This window comes from Talpa occidentalis, unplaced genomic scaffold (assembly GCF_014898055.3).
Source record: "Talpa occidentalis isolate TD23 unplaced genomic scaffold, MPIMG_talOcc4v2.1 talOcc4.6, whole genome shotgun sequence".
In the NCBI taxonomy this organism is placed as follows: Eukaryota; Metazoa; Chordata; class Mammalia; order Eulipotyphla; family Talpidae; genus Talpa; species Talpa occidentalis.
In genome coordinates this window covers 31462063-31488819 of record NW_023604972.1, presented here as the reverse complement: position 1 = coordinate 31488819, position 26757 = coordinate 31462063, and the positions used below count along the sequence as shown (strand labels likewise).

General features: G+C 37.8%; 1 protein-coding gene across 5 annotated transcripts in view; it reads right to left on the bottom strand.

Annotated features, from left to right (window-relative positions):
- CRACD (capping protein inhibiting regulator of actin dynamics) overlaps positions 1-26757 on the bottom strand; it is a 213489-nt gene that overhangs the window by 69431 nt on the left and 117301 nt on the right. The window contains exon 1 of one of the 5 annotated variants that reach the window (XM_054688272.1): positions 23278-23352. The exons of the other annotated variants lie outside the window; for them this stretch is intronic. The gene's annotated coding sequence lies outside the window, so the exon portion shown is untranslated. Of the gene's footprint in view, positions 1-23277; positions 23353-26757 lie in introns of those variants that run through there. 5 annotated transcript variants of the gene reach the window in all.

Here is a 26757-nt window from a genome sequence, read left to right as displayed (position 1 = left end):
AAATCCTAGGTCTGCCTCGTGCTATTTCTCCTCTGCTTCAGGGAGAAGTGAGAAGCCAAAAAGGAGTCAGGAAGCATCTTTTCCTCACCTGCTGCAGCATCAAACTGGAAAACACTCTTCACCCTGGGCCGCCTCAGTACCACGTGACCACACTGAAGTCACCGTGACAGGCTTGGGACACATTTAGAAGAGGACACTATCAAGAAAGGCAAAACACTGCTGTCCCCTGTGACACATGAGGAATCACGCAGTACTGAAATGTGAAGGAGGCCCTAACTACCTTAAAATATGTCACATCCCTGCCTACCCACCATTATCACCTTTGTCCAAGACATTGGATAACCAAAACCCATTTATGTGCTTACCTACTTCCAGCCCTTTCTTTTTTTGCTACCCAAGGGATCATTTAACAAAGTAGGTCAGATAAGAGCAAAGATCTCTATTATGTCTCACCTGCTCTGACCTGGCCTGCCTCTCCCGCCTCATCTTGGCTCACTCCCCTCAGGACACACTAGTTTCCTTTCATTTTCTCCAACACAGTAAGTTCCCTCCTTTCTTTAATTCTTGGCCTCCTCAGTGAATACCCTCCCCTAACTCTTGCCTGCTTATCTTCTACTCAACTTTCAGGTTTCAGCTTACCTGTTATTGCTCAATACTTCCTCAGTGATGTTTAAACAGACCCCGATGTTGTGCTGCATGCACTCTGAACTTTTTCTTGAGGATAATCATTGCCACTTGTGATTTTTATATCTATTTTTGTGGCTATTTGTTTAATCTCCATCACAGCAGCAGAGGAGGAGAAGCCCCAGGAGGGCAGTCTGCTTTGTGGGCACTGTGTATCCAGGACCCTACACGGCATTTGAATCATTGAGTATGTGAAAGCAAAACCAGCATTACCCACATACCGTTGCATTGGAAATGTACTGTGGAGTAGTTCTGAAGCCTTTCCTAGGAGATATTACATATATAGGGAAGGCCCAGGGTTCCATTTCACAAGGTTTCTACAACTCACTACAGTCCCAATTGGAAAATTTTTTTTAATCACTTGCTCCATAACTATTTAAAGCATTTACTAGCAATATGAAGCTCTGAATTATCTGACATAAAATTTGAATGAATTTATAGATTCTTGAAATTGGGGCTTTTTGTGACTTGGTTTCCCTAGTAGTAAAAGGAGAGGCTTGAACTAGTTGTTATCTAAGATTCTAACTCAAAATTTCAGATATTACGACCCTCTTATTATTTCTGCAAATGATGTGAACCAGCAGCTCACAAAAGAAACAAAAATCGCCAATAAATGTCAGTAGTTAACCAGAAAAGTAAACTAAAAAAATAAGACACCATCTGACACCATTTTTGCCAGCCAGACTGGCAAAGATGTCAGAGAATAATAATATCCTTATTTAAGAGTTTCAGGAGAAATCATTCTCATCACAGTACATAATTGGAGTGGCTTTTTGCCGTATGTAGCAAAAGTCCTAAAAATGTATGATTGGATTTTCCAAAATGGTCACAGCAATACCACCCACATCTCACACACTCTTTCCACAATGTGACACTGATGCTCCTTTATTGGGGGGTGTGAGTCCACGTGCCCTCCTCAACCAGGTGGGCTGGTTCAGTCACAGCAGTGGTGCGCACAGCTTGGTCACTAAGGCTGAGTAAGAAAGGGTAGCGTTGCTTCTATCTGGAGCTCTACAGGGACACAATCCTTTGAAGCCTTAAGCTGCTGTGGGCCCTGGCTACCTGGAAGTCAACATACCAGAGACCACATGTAGATGGAGAAAGCTACCCAGGGGGTCCCAGTTGTCCCAACCCCCTGCTATTTGACCCTTCCCAGCCCTGGAACTACACACATGAGTGAAATAGCATAGTACAGCCTCCCGAGTCAAAGCCAAATGGCACATAAATAAGTCATCGTAAGTGTGCGCAGTCTAGACTTTTCATGAGAAAAGTAAAAGTTGTTGTTGAAGTACTAAGATTTGGGGTAGTTTGCAATGCAGCACTAGATAACTAGAACAATGTATATATACTGCTAGGTTAAAAAAAAGTAGAGAGTTCTGACAGTAGTATGTTATACAATACTAAATAACTAGAACATTATATATGCAACATGATATGTCATAATATATTATATATGTGTATATATAATAATATATAATATAAATATAAATAATATAATATAATATAAATTATATATTATAAATAATATAAATAATATAATAATATATAGTATATAACAATATAAAAGGTACCTATATTTATATATTTGTATAACTCTATATCTATCAATATACATATGCCTGTTTATATACATGCATGAAATTGTTAACCTAGCAATTTCAGCTCTTGAAAATTATGCTAAAAAAACACTGGAAAGTACACAAAAATGGCTACATAGAATCATTTACAAAACTATACATTTTGCAACTATCTAAAATGTTCAGCAACAGGCAACTGATTAAACATATTAGTTTATATTCATACAATCAATTACTGGGAAGCCACAAAAGAAATGATACGAGGATGCATTTACTGACAAGGTGGTGAGTCATGAATGAAAAATTATCATCGGGCCTCCCCGGTGGTGCAGCGGGTTGAGCACCATGCTGTGAAGCTGTCCGTAGCCTCTACAACGTGGGTTCGATTCCCAGCCGGCCAGGGAGATACCCACATGGCGGGACAGACCTTTCCTGTCTTGCCTGCTGCTTCCTTCAGCAGTATATTTCTGTCCGTCAGCCTGCTCTGCTTCCTGCTCTGTCTCTGGTGAGTCCTCTCACTCTCCCGTGCCTCTGGCCTGTACCCCAGTTCTTGTATAAATAAAAAAATCTTAAAAAAAATACTATCATCAATCCAATTCTTCACACCTAATGTCCATTTTTGTTACTAATTTTCTGTAAGTCTTTGTGTGCAAATCAATGGACCTTAGGTGTAAAAAAATAGATTAATCATATTCATCATTGATTTTCTGTAAATTAATCATACAAAGGTATTAAAGTATACTGGTTGTTAATGTATTTTAACAAAAAGGATCATATCTGCAAATTATTCTGTAATTGCTTTTTCATTTCATTATGTAGCATAGATATATTATAGGCATGAATTGCTTACTGATGTTGTGGTTGATGATGAGCCACGGAAAAGACAGTGTTCCTAACAGGCCACACCACACAGCCCGCTGTGTACTGGGCCATACCCTAGGCCCGTGCATGACATTGCACAACAAAGGAAAAACTAACCACACATTTCTCAGACAGTATCCCTGTCACTAATCTGTGCATATACCTCCAGGTCCTAGACTTGAATTTACCTCATTCTTTTTAATAGTTGTACCATAATTTATTTCATCTTTTCTAGTATTAATGGACATTCATTTGTTACAGCTTTTTTTTTTTTTACAACACTACAAGCAATGCTAAAATAAATATTTTGGTGCATAGTATCTTTTATTTCTACAACATAAATTCCAAAGAGTGGGATTGCTGGGTTGTTGAATGGTTAAATTTTAATAAACGTTGAGAGATTACTTTCCAAAGGGCTATGGCAATTCAGTTCTCACTAGCAATATGTGAGATTTTCCTGCACCCTCACCAATATCAGATGCTTTCCTTAACTCTTTTCTCTGTCTCTCTTCTCTCTCTGATTGAAAATAGTCTCAATGTTATGCATTTTACATATTTACAAATATAAACCCTTGTCATATATTGCAAATATCTTTTCTGTATATTTTGCAGCACAAAAGGTTTAAATTTTAAATGATTGAAACTAACAATGTCTTCCTTCCTTCTTTTCTCCTGCCTTCCCTTCTTCTTTTCTTTTATTGTCGTAACAGAATTATAACACTACATAGGTTTCAGGTGTGCATTTTTAAAAATCAACATCTGAAAATGTATGGGGAATATAAAAATAAAATTTATTATTTAAATAAAAAAAATAAAAAAAATATGTATAAGCAGTAGTACTTTTTTTGACAGTGACAGTTCACATTGGCAAAGTGTCCTTACAGTCATTTTATTTTCCTCAGAAAGATTAGCATATTAAAAAAATACAATAAAATAAAATATAAAAAAAATAAAAATCAACATCTGTATATACTACATTAAGTTCACCACTGAAAGTTCAATTCTATCCTTCACCACATAATTTTCCCCTTTCACCCAATTGCCCTCCCCCCTTCACTTTTGGTTACCACTAACTGGTCTTATAGTTTAAAGATTTATTTTTATTTTTGTTTTACTTGTTCATTCATTTGTTTGATTTATCTATATGTTTTCACTCGTGATATACAGGCCTTTGTATAATTTATGTATTTAATTTTAATATTCATTTGACATTGTTCTGGAATACATGTATTCCACAAATACAGTATTTGTGGGCATGGGAGTGGTTAAATAGATTCATTTGGGTAGAATTGTCCTTTCTACACTGAGCACTTTAAATGTGACCTTCAATTAGTATTTTGCTATCACTGTCCAGAAAGACCGTATTCCTGTGATTGTAAGTTCTTTACAAGTGGTTTATCTGATACCTTTGTTCAAAATAGAGCAATTTCATTCCTCAAAGAACTTAGCTTGACTATGGAGATGTGACCAGATATTTAATGAGTCTGTACAACTACAAAACATGTTAATCTATTTCTTGTTCCTTCAAAGAAGTAAAAGTAACTTTCAAATAATCTATCAACATCTCACAAAATACAAGTTTCTAAGTTCAAGAATATTTAATTGTTCCTAAACAGAAGAATCCTTTAAGTGATTTATGCAAATTCAGGTCGCCCCACCTTTAGCCATCTTATCTGGTTTTGATAAAAGTCTTAACTTGACAAATCCCAAGATTTATTGCTTTACACATCTGGTCAGATAGGCGTGAATAAGCTTTTACAGTCTCTTCCCATACTTCTACTGTATCTTTTCAAGCACATAATCTTGCCATTTTATCTATCTAATGAAAACAGAGTGACACATTTTAATTATTATGAAACTCACCTTGCTTAAAATGTCTATATTTTTCATAACAAATATATAGGGAAAAAATCCCAGTCAATGTTGCAAAAAGTAACTTTATTCCAAGATGTGCTTTCATACCTTGGTTTGCTTAGTAGGTTTTCAAGAACCCATGTAAATGTTAAAGAATTGCTAAAAACATGCCCTTAAACACAATAGGACTTCACCCTGTGAAGAAGATTCCAGAGCGGACCAAAAAGGCAGCATGGCTTAATTTCCTGTTATGTCAGGGAAAAATCAGCACAATTCCTCTTGGTTTTAGTAGTACTATAGTAATTTTTCCTTCTTTAAATTTATGCTTATTGAGGTAATGTTGGTTTACAACACGGCATCTGTTTTAGGGGTACAGGTTCACACCTCTATAAATGTATGTTATAACATCATGCCCACCACCAAAGCCCCAATAATCCTCCCCATCTACTATGGTAATGTCTATTTTCAGTCTTAATCTTCTACCTAAGTTCTAACTTTCAACCAAAACTTTTCCACTTTGGTTATGTTACGTATAATTATGTCATATGAAAACAAATGACTCAATATATCTACCATTTTCCAATTCCTGTCAATGATAGTGCTGGATTTTACACCTTATTGCCAGTCCCATTGGCCCCTACCTTTCCTACACCCTATCAAATCCTGTTGACTGAACCATATAGTCATTGAGCAAATGCTTATTGCACAAGCACTATATATTTTTCAATTGCAGTAAAATATACATAACATAAAATTTGCCATTTTAACTACTTCCAAGTGTCCAGTTCAGAGGCAGTGCATTCACAGAGCCTGCCCCAGGCTCCTAGGTCCTGGAAACTACCATTCTACTTTCTCTCTTTATGAATTTAACTATTCTTAGTATATAATGCAAGTGAAATCATGGATTTGTCCTTTTGTGACTGGTTTCTTTCATTTAGCATAATGTTTACAAGGTTCCTCCACATTGTAGCATGTGTCAGAATTTCCTCCCTTTTGTGTATGTATATTCCATATTGTGTTAATCCAGTCATCTCTCAATGGGCATCTGGGTTGCCACTGTGACTAACACTGCTACGTGGGTATACAAATGCCTGTTTATGTCCCTACTTGTATTTTGCTTGTTTTTATTTTGTTTTGTTTAGTAACCCTATGGGAATGCAGTAGTATCTCATTGTGATTTTGATTTGCATTTCACTGGCTAGTGATGTTGAGCATCTTTTCATGTGTTTATCGGCCATTTGTATGTCTTCTTTAGAGAAATGTCTAAGTCTTTTACCCATTTTTAAAAATCATGTTCTGTTGTTGATGAGGAATTGTAGGGGTTCTGTATATAGTCTAGATAACAATCCCTTATCAGATATGTCTTGCAAAATATTTTCTCCCCTTCTTTTGCTCATCTTTTCATACAGTAGTATCCTTTATTTATTTTAAAGATTTATTTATTTATTTATGCATATAAGAAGTGGGGTACAGGCCAGAGGTGCAAGTGGTGAGAGGATGCACAGAGATAGAATGGGGAACAGAACAGGCAGACTGACTGAAATACACTGCTGACCGGAGCAGTGGGTGAGACAGGAGAAATCTGCTGCACCATATGGGTTGCTCCCTGGCTGGCCTGGCTGGGGGCTGGGGATCAAACTTTGCGGATTGCTTCAAAGTGCTGTGCTTAACCCCTTGTGCCACCAGGGAGGCCCAGTAGTATCCTTTATCACACAAAAGTTTTAATTTTGATGAAGTCTAATTTTTTTTGTTGTTGTTGCTCTGCTGTTGGCATCATATCCAGAAAAGAAAATCACTGCCAAATTCAAGATTATGAAATTACTCTCCCTAGCTCTTATATTTAAGCTATTGATTCATTTTGAATTGCTTTTCATATATGGTAGGAAGTAAGAGTCCATCTTCATTTATTTGCAAGTGGGTATACAGTTTCCCAGCATGATTTGTTGAAAAAGACTGCCCTTTCCCCACTAAATGGTCTTGGTGCTCCTGTTCAAAATCACTTAACTATATATGCAATGTTTTCTTTCTGGGCCCACTATTCTATCCTATTGGTCTGTCTGTCCTTATGCTGTCTTTATTTCTTTCTTTACATTTTCACTAGTTACCTTATGAACATGTTGCAATTGTTTCTTAGAACTGTATTCTTCTCACAAATTCTCCACATTTAATAAAATGTAGATATTGCTGTGAGATAAATATTCCTAAGACATCACATTTATTCTTATTGGATTCTCATTGGATTAAAGACCTGTAGTACTCCTGAGGTCCTCACTAATCATGTCCATGCATTTCTGCTTGGCATTTAGGACATTTCATCATTGCTTTTGATGTGCTTAGAGTGTCTACTTTTTACCACTTTCTGGCATGAATTTTGACTTCATTCTTCTTTCTCTCATGGTCTCCTGTGACCCAAAATAATCCCACTCCCCCACCTCCCAAATTCATGTGTTTATATAAACTGACCCATCTTATAAGGTCCTTTTCTAGTCTCATTTCATCTATAAATCTTTAGTGATAATCCTATCTCTCCAAAAAGCGATAATCCTATCTCTCCATAATTGCTTCTTCTCTAAGCTTGCATCTATTTTCCTTCTACACAGACATAATATTTTTATTATAACAAACTCATTTAGAATTGATGGAATCGTCACATAATAGCCTGTGCACAAATGTTCACAGCAGCATTATGGATAACAGTTTAAAAGCAGAGACAATGCAATGACCAACAACTGACGAGCAAATAAACAAAATGGGATTTATAGCCATTCAATGAAATTTTATTCAGCCATAAAAAGGAATGAGTATTTGTTCATGCCAGAACATGGTGAACCTTGAAAACATTATGTTAAGTGAACAAGCTAGTAATAAAAGGCCACATGTTGTATGACCCTATTTATGTGGTATTCTGGAAAAGAAAAAAATCAGCAGGACAGACAAAAAGTGATTGCCAGGGGCTATGGAGAGGGGAAGAATGGGGCTTAATAGCTAATGGGTATTAATTTGCTTTTTGGATGATGAAAATGTTCTAAAATTAGACAGTGGTGACAGTTGCATAACTCTGTATACTAAAAAACAAAACACCGAATTGTGTACTTTTAAAGAGTGAACTTTATGGTATGTGAATTATCTTAATAAAATATAAGGATTTATGGAATCTGCAAATAAGTTACTAGAACTAGTAAATTACTCTAGCAAGAATGCAGGATACAAGATTAACATTAAAAATCAATTATACTTCTATGTGATAATTACAAACAAATTGAAATTATGAAAACAGTGCCATTTGTTAAATACAATAAATTTAGGATAAATCTTACCAAAGTTATAAAAGACCTGTATATTGAAAAATTATGAACATTGATAACAGAAATTAAGGATGCCCTAAATAATTAAAAGATGTACCATAGTTACAGATTGGGAGACAAAGTACTATTGCCAATTCTCTCCTAAATTGACCTATGGATTCAACACAACCACAAATTCTCATCAGGACTTTTTTGCTGAAATCAATGAGTCTTAAAATTAATATGGGAATGCCAAAATGATTTTTTAAAAGATAAACAAAACTATGGAAATAACACTGCCTGATTTCAAGCCTTATAAAGCTGCAGTACTGGCAAAAAGTTAAATAAGAAGATAAAAAGATGAACAGAACAGAGTCTATTTACTGATAATGATTTTTGACAAAGATATAAAGGTATTTTAGTAAATAAACATTAGTCTTTTCAACAAATATTACTAGAAAACATTGATTCATGTGCAAAATAAGAACTTTGATCCACATCACATATCATATGCAAAAATGAGCTCAGAATGGAATATAGACCTACCATAAAACCTAAACTGTAAAATTTCTAGAAGAAAACCTTTGAGAATTTGGATTATGCAACACCAAAAGCACAATCAATATATATAAAAGAAAACATTGATAAACTGGACTTCATCAAAATTAAAAATTATTCTTCAAAAGATGCTGTTATAAGAAAAAAATAAGTCACAGACTGGAAGAAAATATGTCCAAATCACATTTCTGATAAAGAACTTGTGTCGGAAGTATATATATATAAAAAAAAAAAACAAACCTCACAGCTAATAAGAAAACAAATCACCCAATGAATAAATGGGAAAAAGAATTGAACATTTAACCAAAGTAGCTATATAGATAGTAATTAAGCACATGAGAAGATGTTCAACAAGATTAGTTATGAGCGAAATAGGAAATATTTTACTTATTCAGATACAATTTCTTCTGCAGTTGCTACAGAATTATTCTTAATGTAATTTAAAGTACAAGACTGTGGTTTTCTCCTCTATAAAACTGTGTAAGAACTCAGGAAGAAGGCATCCACTTAGCAGACTATCATAAAGAAAATGCCAGAATGACCATCAGGAGCCCACACAGCCCCCCTATTCACAGATGTCCCCACACATACCATCCATTCATTCACTCATCGAGCAATTGAGTACCTGCATTTATCTCTCAACATACATTGAGAGCCATCGGGGTAATTTTTAGTTTAGGTCTGTTATTACTACTGTCCCTATCACATTCTAAACCTGTCTTTTGGTGTGTATATGTATGTGTTTCTGATGGGGATTCATTTAGGAGTGGAGTTGATGGATACTATGGTAAACATACATTCATCTATAGAAGATAGGCAATGAGTGTTAGTATCACAGAAAGGGTAGAAACAGAACTTTTACATTGTCATGGTATTCGTTTAATAAATAATTTGATAGTTAATATTTTCTGAGCATCTATGATTGTCCAGGCACCATGCTATATGCCAATTATGTATAATTGTACAATATATACTGGATTTTGCCCTTAGGAAAATATCTATGCTCTAATGTTAAATGGAAAGTCTAAACATAAAACTGTGTGTGTTTATGTGTAACTATGATAAAATATCACAGTATACAGGAAGGAACAACATACAAGGAAAATAAATCAGAAGTGTAAGAGTTGGGTGCTCTTTTTTTTTCTTCTGCATTTTCTAGGACTACCAAACAATTTGACATACTTTTTTTTAAAATTTATTTATACAAGCACTGGGTACAGTCAAAAGCGCGGGAGGATGAAAGAATTCACCAGAGCCAGAGGGGAGAGCAGAGCAGGCAGACTGACGAAGTACACTGCTGAGGGGAGCAGCGGGCAGCAGGAGAGGTCTGTGCGCCATTTGCAAAGAATTTGGTGAATGTCTGTTGAATGACTGATACAGAACCCGATATTACACATCTAGCCCATGCTTATACATGTTCTTATTTCTTGTTGCAGAGTCTTAGGCTCACAGAAAATCCCTAGAGATATTAAGACTCATTTGGCTCACTTGCTTTCAAACACTTTTAATTCTGGAAGACTTTGTTTGAAATTTTATACGGAAACCTAGTATATAGAAACAAGAAACTTGAAGCACCTGCAAGATACCTTGGGAGTCAGAGTCCTACCTCTTAGCCATCTAAAGCAGTCAGGTCCTAAGTGTTCAGAATCTTTAAGAGATGCTGTATGAAAACCACTGATCCAATTCAATCCTTTTATTTTGTATCAGAAACCCCAAAACAACCTAAAACAAGGCCATTAAATGAGTTAGCTGCAGAACCATATCTTCTGACGAGAAGTCAAGTGTTTTCCAACACATCAATGCTTTCAAGTCTGTGATTTTCAACACACCAACACACAGAGATCGCAGTGCTCAGAACATCTTTTTTAATCAAGCAATGGATATGCACCCATTATTCAATTGGAAAAGGCCAGATTACAGCACAAGGTTAATGTATGCAAAAAACTATGCATGTTTTTATAACATTAGCCAAGGATCAGTTCAGTCTCCATATCTAACCACCTGAGTAATACTAAGGACATCTCTCAATACCAATAAGAGGAAGATTAAGAAGTTAAATAATCTGGGGTATATAAAAGGTTGAAAACCAAACAAAGGAAGAAGACCTTCACTGAAGAAAGTTCTTTCTGCCCACAGCAATTAATGTGGTGAACAGATAGGAAGGAAAGCAGCCTATTTTCAGACTTTAAAGGGAAGATAAAAAGACACGAAAAAATAATAGTACTAAGTCCACAGAGCGGGGAGCAAACACAAGGGCATATTCTTTTCTTTTTCAAAAGATATTTTTACTGCTAAGTAGTAATGGCTCAATGTTATACCCTCTTAGTTGTTTTTTTCATATTATAAGTAACTGAGTTCTGGAGAGACAGAGTAAGATATTCAAAAAAGAAATCACAGGGCCTCCCTGGTGGCCTATAAGTTAAGTTTCAGTGCTGTCACTGCTGTGGCCTGAGTTTGATCCCCAGCCAGGGAGCTGACCCACGTATGGCTCAGTAGACCTCTCACCCGCTGCTCCCCTCAGCAGTGTATTTCAGCAGATCTGCCAGTTCTGATCCCTATTCTGTCTGTGGTGAATCCTCTCACCCTCTGCACCTCTGGCCTTCACCCCAGTTCTTCTACACACACACATTTAAAAAAGAAAGAAAGAAAACAAATCACAGAGCAGAGACATCAAGAGAAGCAGCAGTGATAAAAAATGAGCTCCGAATTCTGGTGTGTGCCTCATCCCTGAGTTCATGAAAGACAGAGCTTCCCTTGTGAGAAGGTGGCGTACAAGCACTTTCAGAATTGATGTTTATAATGATGACAATCTGGTGGCATCTGCATCAGGAACCAAGCATCATGGTATGTGTTGAATGACACATTTTTGTGGATTTTTTTTGTGTTGAGTATTTCTCCGCTGGTTATCCACACACAGCGTAGTACAAATTCTCTTCTGTGTAGCTTCATGATACTGAAACAATCTGGCCTCTAATGTCTCATTTCTCTTGCTGCAGTTCAGTTTGCTCAGACCTGTAAGCATACTCATCAAGCTGGCATAATATCACTGCAATTTCTGAGAAAATTTTTGAGGGCTTCTGAAAATTTTTTTCACATCTATTTTCTCATTTTACCCTCATGAGTCTCTGATATGTAGTTGCTATCTGACAGATAAGCCAAATTGGCTCAAGGAATGTGCAGTGATGACTCTAAGTTCTCATAGTAAGTGGCAAGGTTGAAACAAGAACCTTGAACTTGTGGTTTTAAGTCCATCATTCTTTCATTGCAACTTACTTTCTAGTAAACCACATAAAATATCATCAGATGTTCCTATCATTCATGTGATAAGCTCCACAGCTTCAGTGGGGCTCTCTAGTTCCTTCTAAGTTTCTTGTTTGCTTTTCGTGAACACACACTAGTTACTTGCTCAGACTGATACCTTCACCTAGTAAGTCCCTCTTCCTGTCATTTACCAAATTCCATCTAGCCTTCAAGACTCAGCACAATCTCACAGATTGTGCTGACTCAAATTATTCCAAGACTTGGTAGGTGGCTTCTTAACAACAGGAATATATTCCTCACAGTTCTGAAGGCTGAAACCCATGGTCAGGTGAGAGCTTCTCTTTGGGCTGCAGACTTCACACTGTACCCTTCACTTGGTGAAGGGGCAAGGGTCCTCTCTAGAGTCTCTTATAAAGGCATTAATCTGTTCATGAAGGCTTTGTCCTCATGATCTAATCCCTCCCCAAGGCTTCACCTCCTATACCATCACATAGGGCATTAGCATTTCATTATATGGATTTGGAGGTGGGGAAGAGACACAAACATTCAAGCCATAGCAGTCTGGTCTAGTTTGCTACATCAAATCATCAAATATTTACATACGTACCATACTTATTTATAATATACCTCTTGCAGGTCAGTCATAGTCTTCAGTTCAAAGATGGTTAAGACATGGTTTTGTTGTAGAGCAACCCCGATACAAAACGGGGTGCCTGACTGTGGGTCCTCACCCGCGCGCTTAAAAGGACTTATCAATGCTTTACTGCAGGCACACGTGAAAGGTTAATAAAAGGTTTATTTACAAGGGAAGGGGAAATGAGGAAATGTACAGCTCTGGGAGAAAAGTGGGAGACAAAGTTTTAAATGAGTCCTACCCAATCCGCCGATCAGGAATCCCAAAATGGCGCTCTCAGAGTTGGCCGCCAGCCAGGAGCGGTGAAGCCAGGAGGTGAGCGATCGCGAGCCAGAGAGAGCCCAAGGCCCACGTGTTTGGTTTTTTATATCCAACCTGGCTGCCCAACTCCACCCTCAGGTCCCAGCCACCCTCCCTTGGTGGTGATGGGATTTGTCTTTCCCAGAGTCTTGATGGCTTTAGTCTGGAGTGGGGGTGGAGTCCACAAAGCCTGTATGGGATTAACTCAGGACATCATTTCCCCCTAACAGTTTCTGTCCTTACAAGAGTCCAGTCTTGGTAGAAAGTCCAATATTCTTGGACAAGATTGTATGTGGATAAGAAGGCTACTTATAACTTTATATTGGCCATTTTGTTCATTCACGATTATGTGCTAAGGCCCAAATTTTGCTTTCAGGACTCCACTCACATGTTTACTATATTTTCCGACGACACTGAACAATGTCTGAGTAGATAAGGAAAAGGTTCATGAACAGTCAGAACACTTATTTCACATGATCAGGAGTTTGCCTTACAATAAGAGTGTTACACTGTTGCTTCCAAGGATGAGTTCTGGCTAAAAATATGGATTTCCTTGCATTAGACAGTAATCTCTCAAAGAATGTAGTTTTATAACAATTAATTTCGGATCTTGAATTACTTCCTAAAGGTCCAAGACATGAGGTGGATCTTGATGCGGTGCTCCCTGGCACTAACCAAAAATGCCTGTCTCAGTTTCACAATGAGGAACAAAAAGAAAGTTTAAATATTTCTACCTTATAAAGTATGGTAAGTCCAGCTATAAGATTTTTCCCTTCCAAGAATTTACCCCAAGACTCAAATTTAAATGTACAAAGAATATGGGATGCCTGGGGCAAGAGAAAGATGGAAAAGAGAGGAAAGAGGAATAAATGAGGTAAGAAGAAAAGGATGTAGGGAAGTGGAGAGAAATCGATGCCAGAGAAAAAAGGTGACCAAGAGGAGAAAGAAATACAAAGGAGTATTCAATCAAGATGTCTTTATTCAAAAAATTACCATTCTGAGGAAAGACCACAAATAAAAAGCAATTTGCCTAATCTCCTTCCAGGAATAGGTTTAGACCAGGGGGATGGCCTGAGGCTTAAGACTTGTATTTTCTGACACCCAACCATTTCTAGGCCTCCCTTTTGCAACAGGGACTAGAAGTGTGTGTGTGTGTGTGTATGTGTGGGGGGGGTATTATTGGGGAGACTAATGTTACTCATCTTCAGTTAGGTGAATTCACCTTCAATTCCTCTATCTGAGAGCTCTTAGGTGACTTTCTCTTAACCATTCTTTCACAACATCTTGATTTCAGTACTCTGTATTCAGGACAATGAATGTCAACAGACAGACCAGACTCCATTGAACCTACTTGGCAAAGTATCAAGAAAAACCTGGTAGATTTAATTTCTCTGTTATAGCCAAAAATAAACAAAAGGAACAATATCACCATAGGATAAATAATTCCTGTTCACCATAGGATAAATAATTCCTGTGAGAGTCTTCCTGAAATTATCCAAAAGCCTTTTAGGGTATAAATTGTTTGTAGTCATTATAAGAAAATGCCAGCATGTTCAAGGAGACATTTATTAGGGGTCAAATAATATTCCCCTATAAGAGTGATGTTGGAGTCCTAACCCCCAGTACATATGATGTGAGCTGGTTAGGAGACAGGTCGTCACGGAAGTCATCAAGTGAAACAAATCATCACAACTGGTGTCCTTATGAGAAAGGGAAATTTGGACAGAGACAAGACAATGTACAGAACATTACGCACATGCCAAGGAACACCTGAGGCTCCAGAAAGCTAGGGGAGAGGCATAAAACAGATTGTCTCTTACAATCCTCAGGAGGCAAAAGCTTGATTTGCACTTCTATCAACAGCCTCTCACAGCTTGATTTGCACTTCTAGCTTCTAGAACTGTGGGATAATCAGTTTCACTTGTTTAAGCCACCCATTCTGTGGTACTTGGTGGCCTCCTCTACAAAATGAATACATCTGATGAGCAATGGGTCTCCAAGAACCACCAGCCAATGCTGGCATCAATCAACTTCAGGTTAACAGAGGGACTATCTCTGAATATTAAGAGATGGTAGGTAGCTTAGCTTGCCACAGAAAATAAATCCAAGAGATATTCCACTTCAGAATAATTTACATACTTATGCAAAAGCCAATTTTAAATGATGCTTCTCTTTAAATGCCACACTGTGACTTTTACCAAGCTGGGGTACAGAAAGTGGACACACACACACACACACACACACACACACACACACAGGGTATATCCCTATATTTGGTCTTGAATAGATCGGAAGTCCCCATAGTTTTGAGGACAAAGATTGCAACAATTCCTGTCAGTTTAGCAGAGGAGATTGGAACAGCTGCATCTTCAATACACATCATTGTCTTTAAAAGATGTTCAGAGTGAATTACAATTAAATTATAGAGCTGTCAAAAAGGGTTATAATTATAGCATTTATTCAACACATTTACAAGGCCAGACACACACAAAAGGAACTAAAAGCTGAAGAAAGAAAAACCAAAAATCCACTCCATATCACTTACCTCAGCAGGAAATTTTACCTCAGCAGGAAATGGGTTGAGGAGTGAGAGGAAGATGAGTTAGTTATGGCAAGAACCCACCCACTGCAACAGTAAGGCTTTGTGTTTCCCAAGGGTCTTCCATTCCAGAAGTCAGAGGCACTTTAAAATATCATCTGGTGGCAATAATCTCTCTTTCACAACTGAGAAAAGGAGGGCCAGCAAGGTTGCCATGACTCACCCAGTTACAGCAAAGGAGGAGCTGGACTCAAACCAAGAGCAAGGGCGCCTCCTGTGAGTGAGCTGAATAGGGGAGCAAAATCAGGAGAGCCAGATCTGGCCCCTTGTTTAGTTCTCATTTAAAAGAGGATATTAATTTATTCAGCAATTATTTACCATGTAGCTCTTAGGCTTGAAAATTGTCCTTCACTTCTCCTGCCAAAATTACATGAAGTAAAAGGGGAGGGAGAAAATCTTCATCTGCCACTTATGCTTGTCAGTTTTGCTACTAATCAATAATGCACTCAGAACCACCAGGAAAATGGTACAATTCACTTACTCACCTTCAACCTCAGCAACCAAAATTGAGGATAGCAATGTCTATGTAGTAAGCAAGCTCCCTGAATACAAAACAAACAAACAAACAAACAAAAAACACCAACTAACTAGATCACCATGCATGTTTCAATCCAGCAATCAACAAATAGCCATCACACTCTCTCTTTGTATAAGACATTGGTTGGAGACTGTCAGGGACACAGGAAGGGGTCCCATTTAGATTAGTTTCTCAAGAGCCCACAGACAAGCTAAAGAGAAAAGACATATAGAAAGACAACATAAAACAATAGAATACATACATAGTATGATAAACTACTAATTCAATTTACAAGTGAGTTCAGAGCCAGTAGAAAATTAACTGACTCTAACCAATCTTTTTCTCATCCTTTCTTCCCTGACTACAATCAATCCCATAATGGTGGCCTTCTTACTGCCGTACTTAGTGTACTAGAATTTTATTTCAATTGGTTATTTAATCAAATCTTCCTTTTCATTCATCTATGGTATTTCCATCATATGTTAAGTCTCAAGCCCATTCCCTGATTGAAATCCTTGCTTGGTGGCAGTGGAATGAATCACCAGGGAGGGAAAGCTCTCTAATAGTGCCACCTACAATAAAATCTATGACTGTGGGATTTGGTATTCATTCCTGATATGACTTTATGGATTTTATATTCATTCTTTATATGACTATAGAATTCTATCTTCTATTTATAAGTGCTCTGAATCAACACTAAGGATAGCAAATACATACTAGTCTCCTATTCTCATGTCCATCATGTAATTATTTTCCTGCTCAATGCCAATACAGTCCTATAATCCTTAACACAGTTCCACAGGCAGCCACTAGCAAATGATCAAAACTGACTTGTAGTAATGGAAGCCACATGCAATTAATGTGAGATTTCGTATCCAGCTTCTTAATAAGCTGTCATACAATCTTTAGTGCTCTGGGTTCAAAACGTGATGAGCAGAATATCACCTCAAAGGTAAGTGTGACAGACTGGCAGCCATGCCTCAGTATCCATTCTGCCTTTCCTCAATGATGCAAAACTCCATGATTTTCAGCTGGGTAACCCCACCTCCCCAACCCACGTCCTTTATAAAGTTGACCACTAAGTTTTGGCTAACAGCATAAAAGGCCACTTCCAGGATGTGAGCAATATAAGGAAGGTATGTATATGTTGTTTCGTTTCCCTGGCTCCATCCTATACCCAGAACAAGGATATAGTAGCAAGTCATCTTGCACTGCCATTTTCAGTTCTGCTCTTTAATGTTTATATCCTTACTAGCAAAATAAGCACATATTAATTTGCACTAACTATATATATACATGCACATACACATGGCAAAGTAAAAGGTAGATTCCAAAAAAAACCAAAGAAAACATTCTATTTTGCCTTTAATATTTTTAAGGGTGAGAATCACATGCATCCACAAATACTGGATCTATTCTAGAGAAAAGGTGTACAAGCAGTCACACACACTTATTACATATCTTTGCACATAAATCTATTTACACAAAATATCTCTGAGTTCATATTACAATACTGAATCATGGGATACTGAGAAATTTCAAAACCATAGACCAGAAGTTCTGCCTCAGAAATGACAAACAAATATAAAACAAATCTGATGATCTAAGCTAGTAAATAAAGTATGTATTTTTTTCCTGTAATGAGTATTAGCCTCTAAACTTCCCCCTCCTCCCCAACACACACACACACACACACACACACACACACACACACACACACTCATACACACAACATAAATAAGAATTTAAAAACACTCATGGGTGCTTAGCTTGTTTTGGATGATTCCAGCTCTTCTCCACTATATCCCACATCCCATGGTCCCTGGCCCTCCCCAATCCCCTCTGGCACTGACTGCCGCAGCCTGAATACCCCATTGTGGTGGTGGAGCAACTCAGCCTGGCTCTTGAGCTACTCTGATATAATTTCAGGGCAGGAACATACGTGGGGTTTTCAAAGGCCAATGAACAGAATTCCATTTCCCATAGCACCTTCTGGGCTTTGCGTTATTTATTTTTGGTGAGTGTGGAAAGGAAGGGGACTTGAAATTTTAATGTCAGAGCCCAGCTCAAGGACCCTCTCAAGAACCTGTTTTCCCTTGTTCCTGTCTTCTCTGCCTCAGTCCTTAGCCTTCCCTGGTTCCTCTCAGGTAAAACCAGCCAGGAATCATGTAAGACTATGAAAAATTCAATGCTTCATTTTTCTTTTTTTTATCTCATCAGTCAGACTAAAAGCCCAGCACAGAACAATAGAAGAAGTGCCCTGCTCTAACCTCATTCAATGCAGCGAGGTAGGTGTTGCTGAGATCTAAGATTTTTTAAATTATAAGAAAAGCTTGCAATCAGCAATTAAAACCAACAAGTAAATTCCTGCTATGAGTGTGACCATCTGGTATTTTTCTTTTTCTTTCTGACTTATTTTGCTGAGCATGATCCCTTCTAGCTCCATCCATGTTGCTGCTAACTGCATGTGTTTATCTTTTTTGATTGCTGAGTAATATTCCATTGTGTATATGTACCACATCTTCTTGATCCAGTCATCTATTTTTGGGCATTTGGGCTGTTTCCAAAGCTTAGCTATTGTAAATAGTGCTGCTATAAACATAGGCGTGCAGGTGCCCTTTGGAATTACTGTTTCTGTGTCATTTGGGTAAATACCTAGGAGTGGAATTGCTGGATCATATGGAAGCTCTATCTTTAGTAGGTCAAGAAATCTCCACACAGCTCTCCATAGTGGTTTAGAAAACTTAAATAAGAGACCAGGAAAAAGACTAATCAATACAAAGTAAAAATCAAAACCAACAAGCAACTATAAACCTATAAACTATAAACACACTACAGGGGGGGAGGGGGGATAGGAAGGACTAGAGTCAAAATAAGGGGGGTGCAATTGTATGGGGAATATAATCATAATGAAAATGCATACATTGTGCAAAGATGAAAAATGTGTAAGAATTATATAAAATAAAATATTAAAAAAAAAAACCAGCCAGTAAAAAGGGCAAAGAGCAACAGCCCTGGGTGTAAACCAGAGGAGTGTGGGCACTCAAGGGTCTCAAATCAAGGGATTTGGATTGTTCTGCGGGAACTGTTAAGAAAAAAGACATTCTGGTCTAGCAATCCAGCCCTCTGTGGCAAGGCAGCAGCCAGGTTGTGCCCTGGGCACGGTGATGGTGTGGGGTTGTACAGGCTGCTTCCTGCACGTAGATGGCCAGCCAAGCACGCTGGAGGCAGGTGGAATCCAGCTCGCCTGCCACTCACCCAGTGAGACTAGCCATCTCGCTATGTCTGCCTGAAGGAAGGGCAGTCTTTTTTGGACATGCACAGATTCTCAAGTCATGGCCCATCCTCTCAAAGAGGACACTTTAGGTAGCAGGATATGCCAGAACATATCACCCCAGAATATGCCATTTCAGCATCAGGCTTCTTTAGACCTGAAGGCAAGTGAGAAAAAGCAGATACAAGAAAAGCTCTCTGCCCTCTCCCTACTGCCTAAAAGCAGGACATATATTTATGAACATGTCCTACTCCCTTCTCTACCAGAAAGGACAAAAGGTAACCAGCAGGGACAACTTTAGACAGGGATTAGCCCGGAGATGGCATCAAGGGAATCTACATAACAAGCCTTTTTAACTAGTCCTCATCTTCCACTAGTTTCCCATATATTTGCCAACCCATAATTTGCTGCCCCAAGAAACTCAAACTTTGTCTTATCACTTTTCTACAAATTTATTGCTCCTTTACTAAGACACTATATGAGCCCAAGTTCAAACTACCCCTTGGAGTTACTCATCTCTGGAAACTCCCAGGTATGTAAGCACAATATACAAGTTAGTGTTTTCTCTTGGTAATCTTTTGTTAGGCCAATTTATCAAACATTGGAGGATAGCAGGAAAAAGTTATTTTTTATTTCCCTACCACACCTGCCCCTCATTCTCAAAGAGCAATGTTGTGCCAAGGACCATAAGAGCAGAGATAAGTACTAGATGAACTCAAGAAAAGGCACAGAGGGGCTTTCCATGGCCCTTTTTCCAGGTGTAACAGGATAACCCTGGTCAGGAGGTGAGTCTAAGGTGAGAGAACCAGATTTGTGGACATGCAAGCCGTGCAGTCACGAAGTGCTGTGTTTAATGCTTTGCTTGTACTGTCTTAAAATCCTTGACTTTTGAATAAGGGGCCCAGCATTTTCAATTTGCACTGGATCTAGCCAATTATGCAACGATTCCTTCAGTGAAGATGGCTGCTCAAGGCTGCAGCCCCTCGGAGCACAGTTGAATGTGTGATTCTGAAGTCCGGGATAAAGGGAGGAAGGGATCTTAGGAAGCCACCCACCAGGTCTGCCAGCAGCCTGTGGGCTGATAATGACAGAGCATGCAGGGCATTTCAGGGAAAAGTTCGGACTGCAGTTATATTGCCAGGGTGAGAAGATTAGGGTGGTTAACTCTAATCCAATGCATCCTCTGACAGTTATGAATATATTGTGAGGATTCAAGCTGCTCGGAGAAGTACTCCTCTCCAGGTATAAAATAGCACAAGTACTTCTTCCTATCCTTGTCAGCCCCTATGGCTGCCAGCAGGAGGAGAGAAACAAAGCAATTTCTTCACTGGCTGGTTTGATCACAGACACTTACTTCTACTCCCTTCTCTAATCATGTGAAAATTTAGGATTTGATTGTCATACTTATCTGTCCTCCTCTCTCTCTGTCTACCTTTGGGCATTTCTCTCCTCCTTTAATTCTCATTATATTGTGCAATAATACCAAATCTGATTTTCCATAGGAAACTGCAATCAGATTGTATGGGTCCTCCCACTAATTCAGCAATTAGACAAGTGATCAGGGTGAAGTGTACTATCATAGTGAAAGTAAAATCTTTGACATTTCAAATGGATAGCATAATTGAGGTTTTAATGTTTGACCTACTATTACCTCTAGATGATAGAATAATAGGTTATCTTTATTATTTCTTCATATTCTCATTTATTTTTCAAAATGTTTTGTAATGATATTTAATATTTGTGATTACAAAAAAGGGAATTATTTCAAAAGTAAATTATTTCAAAAGTAATTATTTCAAAAGTAAAAACTGAGTAAAACTATCCCCAGATACTTCAGAAACTTTTTTTCATATAAGCTTCTAATCGAGGGCCCTCCCTAGTGACCTAGGGGTTAAGTCTCAGCACTATCACCGCAATGGCCGGAGTTTGATCCCTGGCCAGAGAACTGACCCACCTATGGCGCAGCAGACCTCTCCTGTCTTGCCCATAGCTCCCCTCAGCAGTGTATTTCAGTATATCCACATGTTCTGCTCCCCACTCTGTCTCTGATGAATCCTCTCAAGCCCCGTAGTTCTGACCTATACCCCAGTTCTGCTATGCAAAAATAAATAATTTTTTTAAAAACCTTTTAATCAACTAATTAGAAATCATTTTTATCCATACATTAAAGTTGATTCTTTAAGGACTTCTAGTTGGCAATATTTGACAGCCTTACAAGATTTAACAGTATTTGAGAACCTAGCTCAAGTTGCCACTTTCTGCCATTTTTGAAAGCCTTAAGAATGTCACTTAACTTTTTAGATTTGGGGTTTAGAAAACACACAGAGGAAAAAAAGTAAAAATTACTCATAATGCAATCAACTGAAAAAAATATAAAATAAAAAGTCAAATATCTCCAATTCCAGTTTTCCAACACATAAACAAACGTACCTACTAATATAACTATATTTTTAAAATAAAAGGCTTTTTGTACTATAATACTTCCACTTTTCCACATAAAAGTATCACACTCACCTGCACTGGCAGTGCATATCTATGCCCCTTGCCCTTTTTAATATCCTTTTTTAAACGTAACATGACTTTTTAGCCAATTTTCCTTTAGTTGAGCAATGGATTGTTTTCAGTCTCTTACTATTACAGATATAGTTTCAATGAACATTTGTATGTATTGCAATTATTTCTGCAAAATCCTTAACACTATTCTTCTAACAAAGACAGACATTTTAAATCTTAAATTCTATCAAATTAGCTCCCAAAAAGGTGACCAATTGTACTCTCATATGTACCCAATCTCCCACATTTTTATTGTACTTAACATTATCAATTTCTTCAATTGTTCTTGCAATTGTTCTTGTTTTGATTCTAGACAAAAATGCTTTCACTGACATCCCCAGAGGACCTTTTCATATATTTTTTGCTGTGAAACTTGCGTAAATGTGTTCATATTCATCTCTGTGTTTCTGTCTTTCTCTTGCTCACTCTTATAAACTCACTGGTCAGTATCTCCGGTGACACTAAAGAAATCACTGCTTCACAATGCCCAGAGCCAAGTGTGCACAGCATATTCTAAGGAATCAGCTTAATTGATACATTTACTTTTCTATTATCTGGAATAAAAGATATCCACCTGCTACTAATGACCAAAGGTCTAAACTTCAGCAAACACCAAGAGAGCTGGCTCAGTGCAGACATCACACCACAGCATACACAGCCACAAAGTTATTTTCTTCCCTTGGATAACTCCATGTGAAGACACAGCAGTAAGAATCACAGCACACCTTGTCGCCTGAGGCAACTTAAAGAGACAGGGCCACCCTCACAACAAAAATTGTTAATTAAAAATGAGTGCATAGAACACGCTCATATTCTTTGTAAAAATATCTGGATGTTAAAGAACAAAAAGCACCAAAAAATGAACAGCAATCTTTGATTAGAATGTTGATTGATACTTTTCTTTTGTTCCTTTGTGTTCTCTAAATGGTAGCTTAATTTCATCATATAAAGAAAGACTTTAATTCTGAGATTAAAGAGTAGTGATGGTTCTCAAATTTCATAAATATATTTTAAAAAGCACTGAATTGTACACTTTAAAAAGGCCAACCTCATGATATGTGTTTTATGTTTCAATAAAATTGTTACTTTTTAAAATAAAGTTTAAACACTGCACTGTATGGGGTAGGGGACACATGAGGACTCTGTACTTGAAAAAGAGGGTACTGTTAGCCAAATCCATACCTTCCTTTTCTATTCTGGCTAAGCTTCTGGGTACACAGCTGACGATTAATGAAAATTTCATTGTGCTGAGCTATCTTATATAGAAAAATAAGTTTCAGGTTAATTAAAAAGCTGCAGAGAATAAATTAATTCCACTTACCAGCACTGTAATGTAATGGAAGAGAGCACTCTGGGAGTTGGCTATTCTTTTAGAACTTTCTCTTTGAATGCTAAGCCAAAAGAAAGGGAGAACTTGCAACAAATACTGCATCAAGGATACTACACAAGAAGGCAATGTAATCACCAAGATACATGTGAAACTGTTTTTATTGTAATCAATTGCAGAAAAATAGATTTTATGGATATCTTAAAGTATCTAGTCTTTGAAAGCAAATATAAAAATAAAGTCTATTTTTATTCCCAAGAGATGAATGAGAGCAAAAGAATATTTCCATGTCATGAGGTCTAATCTATGGAAAGAGCTACTAGCTCCAGGGCCTCCCTGACGGCGCAAGGGTTAAGAACAGTACTGTGAAGCTATCCGCAGCCACTACAGCACAAATTTGATGCCCAGCCGGCCAGGGAGTAACACACATGGTGCAGCAGACCTCTCCTGTCTTGCCTGCTGCTCCCCTCAGCAGTGTGTTTCAGTACATTTGCCTGTTCTGTTCCCTACTCTGCCTCTGGTGAATCCTCTTACCCCCCGCATCTCTGGCCTGTACCCCAGTTCTTGTATGCATAAATAAATAAATCTTAAAAAAAAAAAAAAAAGAGCTACTGGCTCCAAACTAGAATCCTAAAAGTCAGAAGTTTAAGTTAACATTTAGTGATGTGAAATGTGATTTGGAAGCATAGGGAAAGAAACTTGAGAAATTCGTAGGAAGTGAGGCAGAAAATAGGCCAATATTGGTTAGACCTTAAACTAAGGGCATAAAGAAACATTAATTCTTTATAAATGAGTCTGTTCCTCCCACCTAAATTAATGGACTGCTAAAAGTATGAAAAATCTTCAAACAATATTTGCCACCAAGTTTCAGTGTTTCTTTTACTTTCTGATTGCTCTCTTGGTTGTATTCTGTGAGCTCCACCTCATTCAAGGGACGATGTTTTTAGATCACCTTCCCGTGACAGGGAAATTTTAGAAGACTGTGACCAGAGACAACTTCCTTTAGGGTTTGGCTTGCCTGCAAAGCATCAAGCTATGGGGGCCAACCTTCCCAAAACGCCACTCTGTTCTGGAAAAGGTGAGAAGGAACCTACTAAAACACAAACAAAATCCTGAAAGCTGATAAATACAAGCGACTCCTCTTGATGAAGGAAGGTGAAGGACAACAAATATCAAATCACCATGTTTTACACCTGAAACTAACCTTGCATTCTGTGTCAACTTTGCCTCAGTAGAAATACATGACTTTTTTTTTTTTAAAGATTTATTTTATTTATACAAGAGCCGGGGTACAGGCCAAATGTGCAGGAGGGTGAGAGGATTCACCAGAGACAGAGTGGAGAACAGAACAGGCAGATTGTCCGAAGTACACTGCTGAGGAGAGCAGTGGGCGAGACAGGAGAGGGCTGCTTGCCATGTGGGTTGCTCCGAGGCCGGTAGGGATGGAACCAGCGCTGCAGAGGCTGTGGACAGCTTGACAGCGCTGCGCTCAACTGCCTGCACCACCAGGGAGGCCCATGAGTTTTTTTTTTTTTTTTAAAGAAAAATGTACACTTTAGAATGAATGTAAGTGATCTAGAACTGCTCAGGTTTTACTAAGTTTGAGTCACCAGTCACCAAAATAATAACTAGTGGCCTCAGGTTAATAGTTTGGTTTCATTTTTAAGTATATATAGATTTTCTTTATGCCATTTATTTTCTCTGTCAACTTTAAGGGCAGAAATATTTTATTTTTTTAAATCAGTAGGAGGAAAGGACAAATTTTCTCTTTCTATACTGTGGACACTAAAAGGACACAGCAAGATCTAATACTTGTGAAGTAAAAGAGCATAGCGCCTGAAACACAGCAGGTAATAAAAATCTCCTGTAAATAAAGAATGTGAGTTTTGTTTTTGAAGGGTTTCTATGTCTATTTCTTCACAGGAACTAAGCAGATGGATGCATATCTCCTTTTTTTTTCTTCCTATTTCCATACTAAACATCACTCCCTATGCCATCCAAGGAATACAGAGAGAAATATCTTGCTGTATACAGGAGAATAGGAATGAGATCGTTATGGGTTGTTTCTCCCCTAATTAAATGCTACAGAACAACTTCTAATGTCAAAGACCTAGTGTCACACAAATTCCCTCAGGATAAGAGCCTTCTCCTCTCTTCTTTTTGAGGATCATGATCAATGGGCTACACAATTTCTCACGTCTCAAAGGAATGGTAGCTTAAAATATATGGCAGTGCACTGTATATACAAATACATACATTTTTCCCTAATCCAAAAATGAAATCTTACTTATTTGGTTTAGATAAAAGATTCTTGAGATGTCAACTCCTTTATTCCCTGAAACAACAATAAACAAATAGAATTGTGCAGATAAATCACACGACGACTAAAATTCGTGATTTCTAATGAGGAAAAATAATAATTTGGTCAAAGAATTCCTATCATCAAGGAAAAATAAAAAGCATTTCCTAAAAAGAAAAAACATCCATTCTACACACTAAAGAAATAAGGAACTCTAAAAGACTCTAACCTCCCTAGAGATGTATAAGCTTCATAGCATGAGTCACAGAAAATTATTCTGCGGCCAGGCTTTCACAAGTAGGTTGTAAAGTCACATAGAACCTGGGATGTGTGCTTGGTGGGGGACAGCAGGAAGAGAAGTTTGGTGAAGGCATGATGTAGAATGTCTTTCAAAGCTCTCATTTACCGTGATTTTAATTTCTACTTTCCCAACGTGAAAAGTGTGAAACATCCAAATAAGCTATTTTAAGCCTTTTTTAAGGGAAGGGAACCTTGGCTCTGAAAAAAGTAGAACAAACAAAAATATATATAACCCAGGAAAATCAAGCAGCCTCTAGTATACACATTTCCTTTTTATCTGTGCCAAGAAAGGGTAGGTATGTCCAATCACTGGTAATTTCTCTTTCTTTTTTTTTATCAGCTTATATATATTTTTTTTAAGATTAATTTATTTATTTATACAAGCACTGGGTACAGTCAGAAGCGTGGGAGGGTGAAAGAAGTCACCAGAGCCAGAGCATGGAGCAGGACAGACTGATGAAATACACTTCTGAGGGTAGCAGCGGACATGGCAGGAAAGGTCTGCGCGCCATGTGGGACCCTCGCTGGTAGCCGGTGGCTGGGGATCAAACCAGCGCTGCAGAGGCTGCAGGCAGCTTCACAGCCCAGCGCCCAACCGCTGCGCCTCCAGGGAGGCCCCAATCACTGGTCATTTCCATGCAACTCATTTGAAAGAATTTTGGTAAAAAAAAAAAAAAATGAAATGGGAGTTTAAAATCAAAGTGTTCTCATTACTAGTTTAAAAACAGATGTATGTTAGGACTCATTCAGTGCAATATGTTATGATTATTCTTATTTATATCTTATTAGTGAAGTATAAGTTTAACTAAATATTACACCTGTCAGTAATCACAATTTTTAAAAATTAAAGCATTTTTCATGAAAATTTTTCTGCA